At 41.6% G+C, this 16,299-nt stretch overlaps 1 protein-coding gene and 1 non-coding gene across 4 annotated transcripts in view; both read left to right on the top strand.

The window, feature by feature from the left end:
- Ctnnd2 (catenin delta 2) overlaps positions 1-16,299 on the top strand; it is an 847,941-nt gene that overhangs the window by 426,665 nt on the left and 404,977 nt on the right. The window lies entirely within an intron of this gene.
- On the top strand, positions 4,709-4,769 carry LOC120101223 (U7 small nuclear RNA). The gene has a single exon (XR_005501607.1). It is a non-coding gene; the product is annotated as a U7 small nuclear RNA (small nuclear RNA).

The raw sequence follows: 16,299 nt of genomic DNA on the forward strand, positions 1-16,299 counted from the left end.
TCACAAGGATATTAATTATAGCACGGGAATGTAGATTGAACTCAGGTATCATAAATCAAAATTTCTTATATGTAATCAAGAGAAAATCAACTAAATGTTAGAAATGAGGGAATATGAAAATATGTTAATAGCAGTCTGGTATAAGGTCACTAAAATTTACTCATTCAAGTTCTGAAGAAATTATAGCTAATAAAAATATGTTCGCATATAGTAGCTGGAAAAAATGCAGTCAAATTTCATAAAGATTTTCTGTGATTTAAAAAATTCTGAATGTTTAATTTATTTTAAACGGTATTGTTTTTTATTTTTTACCATAAATATTTATTAATTTTCTTTTTTCCAAAAATAATCTCAGGCAATCAAGAAGTATTTCACTAAAACACACATAAAGGACTCTCATGACCAACGACATTGGGAACACAGACTAGAAAGTCACATGGGCATGTTTATGATTTTGAATTTTGTCACATAGTTAAAGAAAAGGTGTAGGATAATTACAGCCCATAATTAAGCTAATGTACGTACGTATTAGGAAAAATACCTTGTTAATACCCACATTTACTGATGATTAAGAGACAAAGCAGTCAGACCACTAGCTCACTAGCTTCCTGGGTTCTCTTAGAAAGAATTCAGTGTCTTCCTGAGATCTGAGTACTTTTCATGTTTGCAAATTGTAACCATAATTGATGAATGGGGAAGGCTAGAGGAGCCTATTTTACATTTGTATCTCCTCTTCGTGACAAGGGAAGTCAGATATTCTGAGACCTTTAATGGAGCTGCAGGAATAGTTCTATCACATGACTGTAGTGCTGGGTATTTGTGCTCTGACACACCTTTCCAATAAGTCATTAACAAACCAGATCCCGGTGTAGTCATCTTCAACTTTCCCCATAGCAAAGCCATCTTCAACTTTCCCCATAGCAAAGCCATCCTTACTTAAAAAAAAAAGAAAGAAAGAAATCAGTTGTACGTCAAATGTTGATGCCACAAGGCTTCAATGGATGGTTCCAAATTCAGGGTCATACAGATGACTCTGGATAATGCAGTGGGGTACAGAAGAGAACCACCAAAGGTGTGAATGTAGGGAGAGCAAGGGGTAGAAGAGGGCTAACAGCAGCACAGTGTGAGAGCAACAGAGTGTACTGGATACATGCAGGAAATTGCTGAAGGGAAGCTAAGTTCAGTAATGACATGGTAAGGTAATCTTCTTACACTAATTTATCTTCTTGAGTGGAAGGGACACACACATACACGTGGGGTCTGGGACTCAAACTCAGGTTGTTAGGCTTGACAGCAGGCGACCTGACACACTGAGCCTTCCCACTGGTCTCAGTGACACTTTATATTTTCAGCTCTTAGATGAACAAAAATGCACCTTTTCAACCCAAACCTCAACTGTAGTTATTCTATGTAGATTATTTATTTCCATGAAAAATCATAGATTGACAAAATTAGTGCACATGATTATATTTAACTTATATTCAAGCTCAGCACATAAAAGCTAAAATGCAGTTTGAGAGTTTTATCTGATGTGTCAGATGTGGGTTTTAGAAGTTTGTTGTTTAGTATTTCCAGAGATGCTGAGCTTATCTGCCCCCACAATATAAAACTAAGCTCTTACTGTTCCTGTCTTGGGAACGGCTTTATGAGTAACGCCCTCACTCAGCTTCTGCTCCTCACTAGTCCATCGCCCACAAGTCTACCAACATGTGAATTGCTAGAGGGTGGCAGCTCCCTGAGCCATGCCCCATGGGAAAAAGAACTGTAAGAACCACTGGCCTGCAAGACAAGCCCCTCCCACTCCACCCTGCCATACCTTCCTGCCTTCCACACCAGTTTCTTCATCCATGAGTAAAAGGTAGAGCTGCTGCTTTATCCTCTCTGTCACTAGTATGCATGGCCGTTAAAATTGCACTCAGTGAGCGCTCAAGCAACTGGGAACTGTGAATATTTGGTACTTGGTAGAATGGAGAGCTGGGCTCTCAAGTCAGCCAACAATAATGATAAGCAACACAAAGTGAGGTAACCCAGATCCAAAAAGACTAATGCCTCTTTCTCCCCTCCCTCCCCCCATCATTTGCAGCCTCTCACTTCTAAGGCTAGTGTCTATAGCTCAGAATGTCTATTGAGGACTCGAAACTAAGAAGAGGCCATCAGAGGAAATCAAGAGCTCTTAAGGGAGGGAGAGAAAGAATACATAAAATGGGAAAATAGAGTTGAGACATACTAGGGGTAGAAAGGCTTAAGCTGGGATGGGAGTGGGTGGAAAGGGGAGAGGCAGGTATGGGTCTGGGGAAACCAAAAGGAAGGATGCATTACAAAGCCAGGTAGAAACCTAACATTTTTAAAACTTATTTTTAAAATGCAATAAAAATGTTTGGATGGCGATGACATGGTAAATGGGTGGATAATGCTTCTCTCAGGAACCCATAGATGATGAAAGTCTCAGAGTCAGAGCTGGGGTACCACTCACTGGCCAGTGAGGCCCCTGACTTACTCAAAACACCCCAGGCTGTTGCCATGGCTCTCCTTTGAACATCAGAGCTGGGTGATAAGACCCTCTTGCTGAAGATAACAGATCTGTTAGTTGTCTGAGGCAGAGAAATCTAAAGCTTCCTCCATGCTAGCTCGGTTTAATGAGTCAGAAGCTACTCCTAGGGGAGCAGCATTGTCTTGCCCTGCCATGAACCCTGTGAGCGACAATGACTTGTGCTGTACATGGGTTTTTGGTTTTTGTTGGCTTGCAGGGTTGTTTGGTTTTGATTTATCTCTATGGCTGCTGTACTGTCTGGTTTTGTGTGTCAACTTGACACAACCTGGAGTTATCACAGAGAAAGGAGCCTCCCTTGAGGAAATGCCTCCATGAGACCCAGCTGAAGGCATGTTCTCAACTAGTGATCAAGGGGCGAGGGCCCCTTATGGGTGGTGCCATTCCTGGGCTGCTAGTCCTGGGTTCTATAAGAAAGCAAGCTGAGCAAGGCAGTAAGTAACATCCCTCCATGGCCTCAGCATCAGCTCCTGCTTCCTGGCCTGCTTGAGTTCCAGTCCTGACTTCCTTTGGTGATGAACAGCCACAAGGAAGTGTAAGCTGAATAAACCCTTTCCTCCCCAACTTACTTCTTGGTCATGATTGTGCAGGAAGAGAAACCCTGACTAATACAGCTGCTTTTGTGTCCTTGAACTATAACACCAGAGTTTTGCAACTTCTACCAAGACCTTTATCTTGAACAAATTGAAATATTTAGCCATTTGCAATCAGTTTTCCAATCTCTGTATATATGAATGTTTTTGTCATATCTTCAATAGAATGAAAGTTTTTTTGCACATTATCATGCCCAGAAAAAAATAATTTTATGCATTTTGCTAAGAAGTGTTCAAACGTGTTATACTTGTGCACACTGCTTTCCACAGAGCTAACCAACTAGTTTGGTGAAATAGAGTACTTGTTGCTTTTGACATGCCTTGTCAAATGTTTGATCCAGGAATTTTAGCAATATTGTAAATAATTATTTTCTAATATTTGATTTTAATGTTAGCTCTTAAAACAACTTTAATAATTTAATAAGGAACTTGTGCAAAAAATTTAACAGGATCACTAATTGCATTTTTCCATCACAATTTAATATTCTTGACTGATCACATGTCTACATGTTCATCTATCCTACTCTCTTTCCAGACACTTACTGACTGCATTCTGTTGTTACATTTTTTATAGAGTCATAGACACTAGCATACTTCTAAACATTCCTCACATGTAGCCATGACTGGACTTTAATCTCTATTTTCAGTTCCATTTTCCCCCTGTGTGGTACAATTTACATATGAGGAAATGCACAATTGTTAAGAATACACTAGTAGTTGCTTCTCTGTTGCTAGGATGAAACACCATGACAAAGTGGAATTCTGTACGCCATGTCCTGCGGGCCTCCGTGGGCATTGACAGTCGCTAGGCATGAGGTTTGTTTGTATAATAATGTACATAATTTACTTTACATTCCTACTTCTGGAAGTATTCTTCCTGCCAAGGTTATTAGGGAATGTCCTCTAACCTAACCTAATGTCTAAGGTTAATGGCTCCATGATAACCAGAGACAACTCAAGTGCAATCTGGGAGATAAGGGTGTGTCTAATGTCCTTAGCAAAATGGTAAATGCTGTGACCTTAAGTGCGGCCCTTAACTGTGGGAAAGACCTCTGAAAACATGAGTTCAAAATTATATATAATTTCTCAACTATGCAAAGTATTAGGACACAATAGGAATTGTATGAGGATTGCACAGACCTAAAATAACAAAGGCAGCTGCATTAATAAGCCAGCTTATCAGAAAGATACAAAGGCAAGCAGATTTCTGAGTTCAAGGTCAGCCTGGGGCAGATCAAGTTTAGGTCTTGGCAAGGTGGGAATGGTAATCTCAGAATGGGATTCTATCCATCTATCTTACTTTCATCCTTTTCAAGGCAGGTGGATCTCTGAATTCATTTCCATTGTTTAAAAAAAAAATACTTGCAGTCTTTTTCCAAGAGTCAAGGGCTAAGGTCATAAAATACTGATTTGAGGGATAATCAAAAGGGAACCTGGTTAAATGACTGGATTAATATGTAAATAAAGAACTGAGTTTTCTTCTGCAAGACAGAAAGCAAACCTAAAGAGAGCAATCTTTCTAACAGGATTTCTGACCTTGATCAGAAAACCCAAGAATTATTCAGAGAGCTAACAGAGGTCTTTCAGAATTTTTCTAGCAGCTTTTCTGACTTTGGTCAGAAAACTTATGAGCCGTGCATAGAACCTTTAGAATTTTTTTTTCTAGCAAGACAGCATTGTCCCAAGGAGAGAGTGCTATTCAAGAGAATGCTGCCTCGAGGAGAAAGCTATCTCCACCAGACTAGAGAGCCAAGAGCTACCTACGGAAAGTTGTCTAAGCCATCTCGAGCGACTTACAGAGCTGAAAGCTTATACCTGGGATTAACTTTGAGTTTTCTTTAGCAGTTCCCAAACACTCCTTCCTCAGGAACCCCAAACAAGCTGAGGCTGATCTTTGGCAAGAGTATATTTGGGGGTATGGTTCCTAAGAGTTCATGATGTCAGGGATGGCATGGCGGTAGATGACAGGTGTCTTTTTACAGAGCTTCTCCCACTGAGGATACAGCTCTAAGCTCTCTCGTTGAGTCCACATGTGTCTACACTCCAGTGCAGCTTTCTGTTTGCATAGTAGGTTTCCACTCCATGATCACACTCTGCTTATGGACAAAGAATGGGAAATCTCCCACTTTGGAAAAGCTATGATTGGAATTGCATTCTTCTACCCATATTGATCTTTTTGTCCTTTGTACTTGCTTGCAAAAGTTCTTGGGTTGAAATCACTCGGCCATTGGTTAGTCTTCATATACAGAGAAACTTCCTGCCAGTTCTTCATATGTTTATATAATTTGCATTCCCATAAATTTACAACTTTGCTAAGACTGGTAATGCCAGTCTGCTTAAAAATTAATCTCCAGGGGTGACCATTTGGTATTGGATAACCAATAAGCATATGCCTCCCCAGATTGTTTCTCCTAATCTCAGTATTACTTAGTTGAATTCTTTGTGTAGGACACCCTCCTGGGCTGTCCTCTGTCTGCACTAGCATGCCTATTGTTGTTGTCTTGTCATCCTTGTAAACATAGATACAAGTAACATCATACAGACTGAACAATTTTGTGACTGTGAATTATTATAATACTGGTGTTACTACTGAAATGAATAAGATTACCATAAAAATTTCAGGTGGAAAACACACACACACACACACACACACACACACACACAGAGAGAGAGAAAACTGTTATGTTACATTACAAGAAACACCACCCCTTTGTTAATTTTCATTACATGAAGAATCCCATCTGCATTCTCTGTAGGAGCACGTAAGATACATGCTGTCTCCAATATGTATGCCTGTACACACAGAGGATTCTATGGCTCTAATGCCCAGTGCCCCTGGAGCACAGCCTCATTTCTGTGCCTTTTATCATTTCATTTGGCTTCTCCCATGGCAGAGACTCACTCTTCTGCACCCTCCCCAGTATCACAGTATGTCTGAACCCATGACCCCCGTGCCCCCTTAGCACCATGGTAAAATTCGAGTATCTCAAAACCCAAATTACATCCCGCATGGTCATTCCCATCCACCTGTAGCTTCATCTAGAAATGTTAAACTGGATTAAATAAGTTATCGATTTTTTCTTTCATTTTTGTCTCATGTCAGAGGCCTGCCATGTCAAAACTCCCATATAATTCTGTTTCTTCTGTTGAATTTCATCCCATCATTTCTTTCAAGACCTGGCTTATATCACATTTGTGCCCAGGTATCACCCTGGTGAAGAAAATCTGGGATAAATTGCACTCTGCTTCTGATCTTAACGCATTCAATTTGTGCAGTTTTGCAGCTTTGCACACCATTCATACCACTGCAACCATCTACACCATCGCCCATTGATAATTTGCATGCTGTTTTTGTTCTGAACTATAATTTTTTCTCAAAGTCATAAGACTTCTGACTTTAACAGCTTTGTTTTAAATCTAAACTTCAGAAACCCAGAATATGGAGTGTGTCTAGTCGTTTTTAAAGAACTAAATAAAATCCAAATGAGAGAGAGAGAGAATGAAATAAAATCCAAGTTCCATTCATTATGCAATGAAAACAATATACGATGCTTAAGCCAGTGTTTCTGCATCTGTCATTTTCTTGGGGATAAAACTACCTTGCAGAAATTCAGTATGACTTGCACGTTTGGTAGTCAGTCATTTGGCCAGTTTCATTCAGTGTTGGCTGTCAAGGAGCACTGTGTGCTGTGCACACTATGGTTGTTGATTATACTGTAACAGACGTCCCAAGCTCAGGGGCATGGATATACTTTCTCCGTGTATATAGAGAATATATGAGGGGGATATGCAGGGAACTCGCCTATTCCTTGCGGCATTAGCCAAGGCCTTTCATTCTAGCAGCCAAGCTCAGAAGTAAAGTTCAAGATCATTTCCCTCACATATCTGCCCAGTCACTGTGCCTCTGTATAGCTCCTGTCTCTCCAGCTGGCTAGTTTGGGTTTCTCTGACAGTATGGTTATCCCAGTGTAGCCAGACATCATCTATGTAAGCTGGAGCCGCAGAGTACTTTCATTTATGGAAAGAACTAACAACTGAAGATCTCCTAAGATCCATCCTGAAGGAGTTAGAAATTAACACACACACCCCATTCCAACTCCTCTCTTTATTGGTAGAAACAGGTCATTGGCCAGTCCAGGCTCAAGGAGAAGTAGAGAAATCACCCTTTCATCCTAAAGAGTTGGAGACGGTGAGAATGTTCCCAGTTTGTTTAATGTGTCTTGGCATTGCTCATCGGATGTGTGTCCGTTGCCTAGTTAGACTTAATTTATCAGGGTTGACTGGGTCCTTGAAGCTATAGGGTATTGCTCCAATAGTTAGGATTTGGATTCTTAATATTTCCATGGATTGATGGCAGGCCTTGCTGAGTCCCAAAGCTTTTTTTCCCACCTTTCATTTTACATTGGAGAACACAAACTAGGGGCATGCAAGTAATTTAACACCTGCCTCCAAAGAAGATCCGAGGAGGGGCGGTTGTTGGGGGTGCAGCACGCACAGGGGAGAAAGTCCATACAAATTCCCTGCACTCTAGATTAATCTCAGTAAAGAACAGCTGCTGGATACTGTTGACTTTACAGGAAAAAATTATTTCTGATATTTCAACACATAGTTCAGGCTTCCTCTCTCCTTTAAACAGTTGTGAGAGCCTTAGCCGCTCACCAATTCGACCACTTAGCCCCGCAGAGTATACAATACATACTGATAGCATGAAGGGTTCTTGATTGAAGCTCTACAAAGGAGGAAAATGAGAGCCACGGCGTATGACCCTCATGCACAGTTTTTTTCACCCAGACAAACTGAAATTTCATTCCTCGTGCGTCATTAACCCAAGGGTTAGATACTGACATTTCTCAGATGTCCCTGGTCTAAATTAAGGCCAAAAGGATGGTTATGTTTTTGTTGTTGTTCTCATATGTGGTGGTGGTATTGTATGTGTGTTTGAGTGTATGTATATGTGTGTGCTCATACACTCACATATGTGTGTATGAATATGCTAATTAAAAGTTTCCATGGTATGAACTCACTGATAAGTGGATATTGGCCCAAAAGCTTGGTATATCCAAGATATGATCCTCAGACCATATGAATCTCAAGAAGAAGAAAGACCAAAATGTAGATGCTTCAGTGCCTCTTAGAAGGGAGAACAAAATACTCACAGGAAGAAAGACAGGGACACTGTTTCCTGAAATAGTGCATAGTTTCTGAAACTTCTTCACTCTCGAAAACAGTAGTGGTTGTGATCTACAAAAAATAATGTTGACAGATGTTTGCAGATGCTGGAAAGGATGTGGAAAAAGGGAACACTCCTCCATTGTTGTGGGATTGCAAGCTGGTACAACCACTCCAGAAATCAGTCTGGAGGTTCCTCAGAAAATTGGACATTGAACTACCTGAGGACCCAGCTATACCTCTCTTGGTCATATACCCAAAAGATGCCCCAACATACAACAAAGACACGTGCTCCACTATGTTCATAGCAGCCTTATTTATAATAGCCAGTAGCTGGAAAGAACTCAGATGCCCTTCAACAGAGGAATGGATACAGAAAATGTGGTACATCTACACAATGGAGTACTACTCAGCTATTAAAAACAGTAACTTCATGAAATTCTTAGGCAAATGGATGGAACTAGAAAATATCCTGAGTGAGGTAACCCAATCACAAAACAACACACGTGATATGCACTCACTGATAAATGGATATTAGCCCCAGGTACAATTCACAGACCACATGAAGCTCAAGAAGATAGAAGGCCAAAGTCCTTCTTAGAAGGGGGAAAAATACAAGAGGGAACACAGAGACAAAGTGTGGTGCAGAGACTGAAGGAAAGATCATCCAGAGACTGCCCCACCTAGGGATCCATTCCATATGCAGCTACCAAACCCAGTCAATATTGCTGATGCCAAGAAGTGCTTGCTAACAGGAGCCTGATATGGATGTCTCCTGAGAGACTCCGCAAGAGCCTTACTGATACAGACGAGGATGCTTGCAGCTAAGAGTTGCACTGAGCACAGGGACCCCAATGGAGGAGTTAGAAAAAGGACTGAAGGAGCTAAAGTAGTTTGCAACACCATTGGAAGAACAACCATATCAAGCAACCAGACCCCCCAGAGCTCCCAGGGACTGAACCACCAACTAAAGAGTACACATGGGGGAACCCACAGCCCCAGCTGCACATGTAGCAGAGGAGGGCATTGTCTGGCATCAATAAGAGAAGCCCTTGGTCCTGTGAAGGCTTGTTTCGCCAATGTAGGGGAATGCCGGGGGTTGATGTGGGAGTGGGTGGGTGGGAGTGGGAGCATCCTTATAGAAGCAGAGAGAGGGAGGATGGGAAAGGGGGAAACCAGGAAAGGGGATAACACTTGAAATAAAAATACATAAATTATCCAGTAAAAAAAAAGTTTCCATGCCAACATTTTATTCCATGTCGCCTGAGTTTTTCATACTGAAAGAACCGTTTGATATTTAACGCATCATTCTATATTTCAATAGATTAGTCAGATTGAGCCTATTAATTACAAATGAAAGACAACAGAAATCACATTTGATTTTCTTGTTATTTCTTCCTGACTTCAAAAGGAAAGCCTGAGCCCTGGGGAGAAGCAGGGTTCTCTTGGTGGACACTGACTGGCTACAACCTCCCTCTGCTTCTTAGAGACCCTTCCCTCTGGTCTCTGATGCAGAAAAGTCCAGTCACCTTATCTACCCTTTTCACTTCCTTTTTAATTAAGCTGCTTACAATTACTGTACAAAACACTGAGTTTTGTCATAACATTCGCATATATGCATGTGGTGCCTTTTCTGAGGAAATGTCTTGTTCCGGCAATTTGTCCAGGGCTGTGAGACTCAAGGGCTCTAAGTCAACACCTCCCACTCATTGCATTAAGGTCATTAGACACATCAGGTGAGGAGAATTATGTGGGTTCCTCTTAAGCCGGTTTAAACCAACAAATTAAAATGAAGGATGTTCTTGCTGGCTGCTTCCTGTGCGGCTCCATCAAGCCTCACTTCTGGAGTCTGAGTTCCCTGTTGTCTTAAACAAACAGGAAGTCCTCAGGAGCAGAGCAAGGGTAAGTTGATGGCAGCTGCCACTGCTGAATTTGGATTTATCTTCTTATAATTGTCCCCAGTTAGAAGCCGCTAGGAACACATCACAGAACACTGATAAGGGAAAATACTGTTTCATTTAACAGGAAGCTTGAGTGAGTGAAATCTTGCAATAGGCTTAATTAGAGAGAGGAAAACAGTTTGTTCAAGTCCAAACACTGGACAGAATGTAACTGAAAACAAAGGACCGTATGCAGTAAACAGGGAAAAACCTAATGTATTTGAAAAGTATGTCCTTTTGCATCTGTAAATGCAACCTTTGGTGGGGACACGGAGAAGTCACACGCTTTCTCTTTTGGACAGGAATATACCAACTGAAAGTGGCACTGGCTCTCCCAGGCTTTCTGCCCCTTCCCTTCAGCTCTACATCCTCCTCCCTCTGTGATGATCCCTGAACCTTGGGAGAGGAAGTGAGACATAGATGTGTGTGAACACACAGCAGCTAGGATTGCACAAACAAGAATTTTGCAAGATTGATCCAGAAAACATCCTAGAATAGATAGGAGAGAGCATCACAAAGTCCCATCTCTAGTTGGGGAGGCCTTGGTAATCAATGGCTGCTAAGGGAAGAGTAATCATTTTCTTCAGAGATGCGGGCCCATATCTGTGTGTGTGTGTGTGTGTGTGTGTGTGTGTGTGTGTGTGTGTGTGTGTGCCTGCCTGTGTGTGTGTATGGGTGTCTGTGTGCCTGTTTGTTTGTATGTGTGTCTGTGTGCATGTGTGTGTGTCTGTGTGCATGTGTGTGTGTCTGTGTGCGTGTGTGTGTGTGTCTGTGTGCATATGTGTGTGTGTCTGTGTGCCTCTGTGTGTGTGTCTGTGTGCATGTGTGTGTGTGTGTCTGTGTCCCTGTGTGTGTGTATGTGTGTCTGTGTGCCAGTGTGTATGTGTGTGTCTGTGTGCATATGTGTGTGCCTGTGTGTGTGTCTGTCTGTGTGTGTGTGTCTGTGTGCCTCTGTGTGTCTGTGTGTGTGTCTGTGTGCCTGTGTGTGTGTCTGTGTGTCTGTGTGTGTGTGTCTGTGTGTGTGTCTGTGTGTCTGTGTGTCTGTGTGCCTGTGTCTGTGTGTGTCTGTGTATGTCAGTGTGCCTGTATGTGTGTGTCTGTGTGCCTGTGTGTGTGTGTGTGTGTGTGTGTGTGTGTGTGTGTGTACATGTATGTATGATAAGGAACCCAAAAGATGAAATGACCGGGTAAATTTAGATGTGTAAAATATAAAATAAAATTTCACCATTGCTGTAAATGATGGTACACTATTAAACGTAGTTAGTGTTCCTAAACTGTTGGTTACATAGTATGATGAGGGGTGGGGGTAGCAGGGCATGGCTGATTGGTGAATGTTTTCATTCCAGACAAGGTGTGCCCATAAAAACACTCGCTCAGTAGTGGACTTAGTTATTCCCACAGTGCCTTATGAGAAATATAATAAAGTTACTCACTTTTGTCACAGTAATTTTCCAAAGAAGATAGAATTCTTCAAAAAAAAGGGGGGGGGAGAAGGGATAAAGTAGTCACTCCGAATAGTAAGAGGACACTCTCTGCACTGCCTTTCCTGTGGTGATTCCTACCCATGAGCCCATGGCACATGAGTGCCAATCCTGAACTTCATGCACTGAAACACAAATTATGTCAACATCCTTTAATAATTAATAAAACAGGGTGGCGTCTCAGCCAATGTAGAGCCTGATTCAGACGTACCTGACAGACAGCTGAGGTGAGGACAGGTTGTAAGAGTCTGCACATGCCTACCAGGCTCTACAGAAGACCTGGGTTTTGCTCTCACATCAGCGGACAATTTCTGGCAGCGTATGAGAGAAGATTGCTTGATTGGATTCTACAATATGAATTACAGGATGCTCTGCATATTTGATCAGAGCAGAGCTCCCCACCACCACCCCTCCCCCCACCCCGGCTTGAGCATGAACAACTAAAGTTTGTGTAGTCAAACTGAGGGGAAGCATGGAGCTTTGCTAATACTCTGCCCCTCAGAACTTCATATGATTTAGTTGTCATGCTAGGAGCCATCTTTCATGTTGACATAATGTACACAGCCCAGTCCACATTTAGGATATATATGCAAATCGCTCAGGGAAAGATGCTAGTGAAGGTATGTGAGGGACTTGAGGGTTGGGTCAGTTAACAGCAGGAGGCTTATCTTGCAAGCACAAGAATGTAAGTAGCCCTCCCTGCGAACCCACATTGAAAAACAAACCTCAGTATGGTCATGTGTATTGAACATATTAAACATGGGAAGTCAGAGAACATAAGGGAGGAAAAATATGAATTTTAAACTCTTAGCAAAAATTTACTTTTTGTTTATGCCACTCTATTCCGGAGTGGACAGTTTAGGTGCTGAATCACTGAAAGCACAGAGCACATAGTTTGTGCCCTGTTCGTGTGTGTACACTGTCTCTGCTTGGCGCAGTGGATACACTGCAGAGAGCCACTTCCTGACATGCCCAGGTTCCACGTTCTCTTACCCAGGCGTGACAAAAATAAAAAATAAAGTCCAGCTGTGGCTACCGAGCCTCATGATTTTAGCTCAGGTGTTGGCTGACAAGGGAAGGGACATGAGGAAGAGATGCCATAACTCCTTGATAGTTCCTATTTCTGAGAAGAGCATGTCCTCTCCACGCAGAGCCAGATCTGACTCAGAGGCAAAGCCTGGCCTTGTGGACCTGTTGGCACCCCTGGTTACAGCACCTGTTGGCACCCCTGGTTACAGCACCTGTTGGCACCCCTGGTTACAGCACCTGTTGGCACCCCTGGTTACAGCACCTGTTGGCACCCCTGGTTACAGCACCTGTTGGCACCCCTGGTTATTTTGTACTGAAGACCACATGCACATATTGCATGTGTTCTGAGTCTCATTCATGACGCTAACAGGAAAGGTCTATATGTGAATGAGCAGCACAGGAAGAAGGTGTCATGTGGATTATGCATATAGTTCTTTCATTCACACATCTGGTCCTCTCCTGAACCGAGAGATTCACTGCTCCTATACAGAGCCCTGTGTATAGAACATAGAGGTATTGCAAAGTTCTAGCCATGGCCATTAGGAGTATGGGCATCACAGGTCATTTATAATGGAAAATAGGCAGACATAATATCAACTAAGGAGGTCTTTTAAACATCTTAAGATGTTTTAATTTGTGGCTGTATAAAAGATTTGAAACATTTTTGCAAGTACTACCATGGGTTAGCAAGAACTCTTATTCAAATCCTCCTTTCTTCCTGAACATAAGAGTTCAGAATGAACAGTTGTTTTTGTCCCTACATAAAGGGTCTAATCTAATCTTCCAATTTCGGTTATTCTATACCAACCTTTAGAGAGCAGTCTTAAGTGTGTAATTTAAGTTTTTAGCATAGTATATATGGAAAGCAATGGACAAGTCAAGGAGACCAATTTCCAGGCATAGGGATAGTGGTTTATGAGACATCCACACAAGTGTGTTCTGCAGACACTCCCCTGTATATTAGCAGGAAGAAAAGGAGCACACCCGTCAGGCAACAGCCTATGTTTTATAAATGTTTGCAGAGAGGGAGTGCATTGCGTTTTGTGAGATCTGGATTTTAAGAACGTGCATTAAAACTGGCATTTTGCTCCAGGATATGAAGCCGAGCATCACCTTAAATCTTCCTTCAAATCATAGGACAAAAGAAAGAAATCTGGGGTTCTGATGAGCAGAGCCTCTGAGTTATAACCCATGACCTATTCACCAATGACAGTGTAGATCTTGAGGCTGATTGGCTATGCCAATAGTGTATTCTATTATAGGGCTAACAACTCATTCACAGAACAAAGCATCAGTGAGCTCGGCCAGGTCCAGTCAGCTCTGATAAGAATAAGGAAGAAAAGGATAGTCGGAAGTGAACAACATCCTTCTTGCTTGTTTTTTTTCTGCACGCCTATCTCCAGCTCTTCCTTCTCTGTCATTGTACCTGTGTCCCCAACCTTCATTTTCTCTACTTTATATTACACGGAAGATTAATCTAACAGCATCTTGTATGCAGAAGAAACAACTCAAAGTGTAAAAATGAACCTCAGTCAAACCACTCTTCAGTTCTATTTTGCTTTTTATTTGTAAATATTTGCATACTCATGAAACCATAGAATACAAAGTTACACAAAAAGCTCACTTGTAACTATGCCTGTCAAAGTGAAATTTTATACTTACCAATTGTGTATTGTTAGTCAAATTTCATCTCTTTTCTGAGGAATATGAGACAGTTGTTTGCATATATTCCCATTGAAGATCTAAGAGGAATAAACTTTGTTTTGTATTAACAATCATGTTATTCCATTCAAATACGTGCCCAGGCTTTGACATGTTTGTAACACGTGGGACGGATGGATAGATGGATGGATGGATGGACAAACGGAAGAATGGGTGGGAAGGAAGAATGGGTGACTAAAACGCTTGGAGATTTGTGTGCCAAAATGGAACAGCAAAGTGAGCCCTAAACACACACACACACACACACACACACACACACGCCTTCATAGCTTCATATGCTCAGGTACACACTAGATTCACTCACTCTCATATACAATCACAGGAAACAAGAAAACAGGAGTTTAACCTTCCCATCACTCAGGGAGTAAGGAGATATTTTAGCTAAGACTTAGGAGGCTGACACGTGGACTATCTTGCTGGGAGCATCACATCCATCAGCAAACAGTAGCTATTCTTTCCCACTCCCTACTCTAAAATACAGTCATGAGCAACCAGCTTCCAGATGCAGAGAACTCTCCCCTCTGCTCATGCTATAGCTCAGAAATGAATTATTGCAATCAATCACCATCTGACTGAGTTACACAGAATGTCAAAGTTAACTGATCAGTGTAGCAGCAGTGTGCAGCCCAGTAGAGTGAATACATAAACTACACAAATGGTTGAATTAAATGCTTTGGAGAGCGCTTTACAATAGTACCCCTAGTGATCAAAACTTGCAACTTAGGATACTCCAATTTGTGGAATGCCCACTGGCAGAGATATTGTGATGGTTTATTTTCTAATGTAGTTAGATATATTTCTCCAGCTATAATAAATGCCTTGTGTACTAGTAAAATCATTTAAAAATAATTTCTAGCCCATACATGAGAAGGAATTCTGAAGAATCTGTGGAAGGAAATATAGCATGAGAAATTCATATTTTATAAAAACCCCATTTGTTGCTGCTTCCAGTATTGGATATTATACATAATATGCCTCTTGTAACATAGCTGCAATCAACTCTGAAACTATAACATTAATTTCAAGAAGAGAAACTGGAATGCATTTCCTTCCCATGGTAAGAGCTTTTGTATCGCTAGCATATTTTGGATGATGGAGCCTCAGGCTAATTCTTTGTGGTTGTGACAAACTGGAATATTTGTTTAGAGAGAATTAAACCCGAACTGAATACATGCTCTTTCTGCCCCGTGTAGCTCTAAGTGGCCGGCTCCCACATGTGACAGTATTGTGGCCTTTGTGATATTCACAGGGACCACTTATTTCCACGCTGCCCTGGGGGAGCATTAGTCATTTGCTGTATCAACTGCTTGCATATTTTGTCCGTCACCAGTGCCAATAAAATTAAGTTAGGAATGTGAGTTTCTTCTGCCTCAAACTGAAAAGGAATTCATAGGAGCAAGGTGAGGTCAATATATTTTCTCACACATGATTCTGAAAACAGAAAATGTTCCTGGTGTTAACTAGAGCAAGAGTGATGGCAAATGCCAGGGGAGACCGTCTGTAAGGTGCTGATTGGAGAGACTTGCAGTTCAGAAGCAAGCCATCTTTCCTTTCAAATCATATAATCTTTTTTTTAGTCCCTATTTTAGTTCTGGTGAAAGATAGAAAGCATAAATTTTTTAGAACCCATGACACATTAGTGTGGTAATATTTTATCTGTCCCCAAGACAGATAAAAGAAGTTGAATACTGTGCGGCTCTCCTGTGGAAGCTCATTTTGTTCTGTGAATTGGCAGTTCTGTCTCGAGCTTTCCCTTCTTTAGCTTCTATTCACAGCTTCCCTCATGATGTCAAGCCCGGTGTTCATGTCACTGCTCT

The sequence above is a fragment of the Rattus norvegicus genome, chromosome 2, assembly GCF_036323735.1.
Source record: "Rattus norvegicus strain BN/NHsdMcwi chromosome 2, GRCr8, whole genome shotgun sequence".
NCBI lineage: Eukaryota > Metazoa > Chordata > Mammalia > Rodentia > Muridae > Rattus > Rattus norvegicus.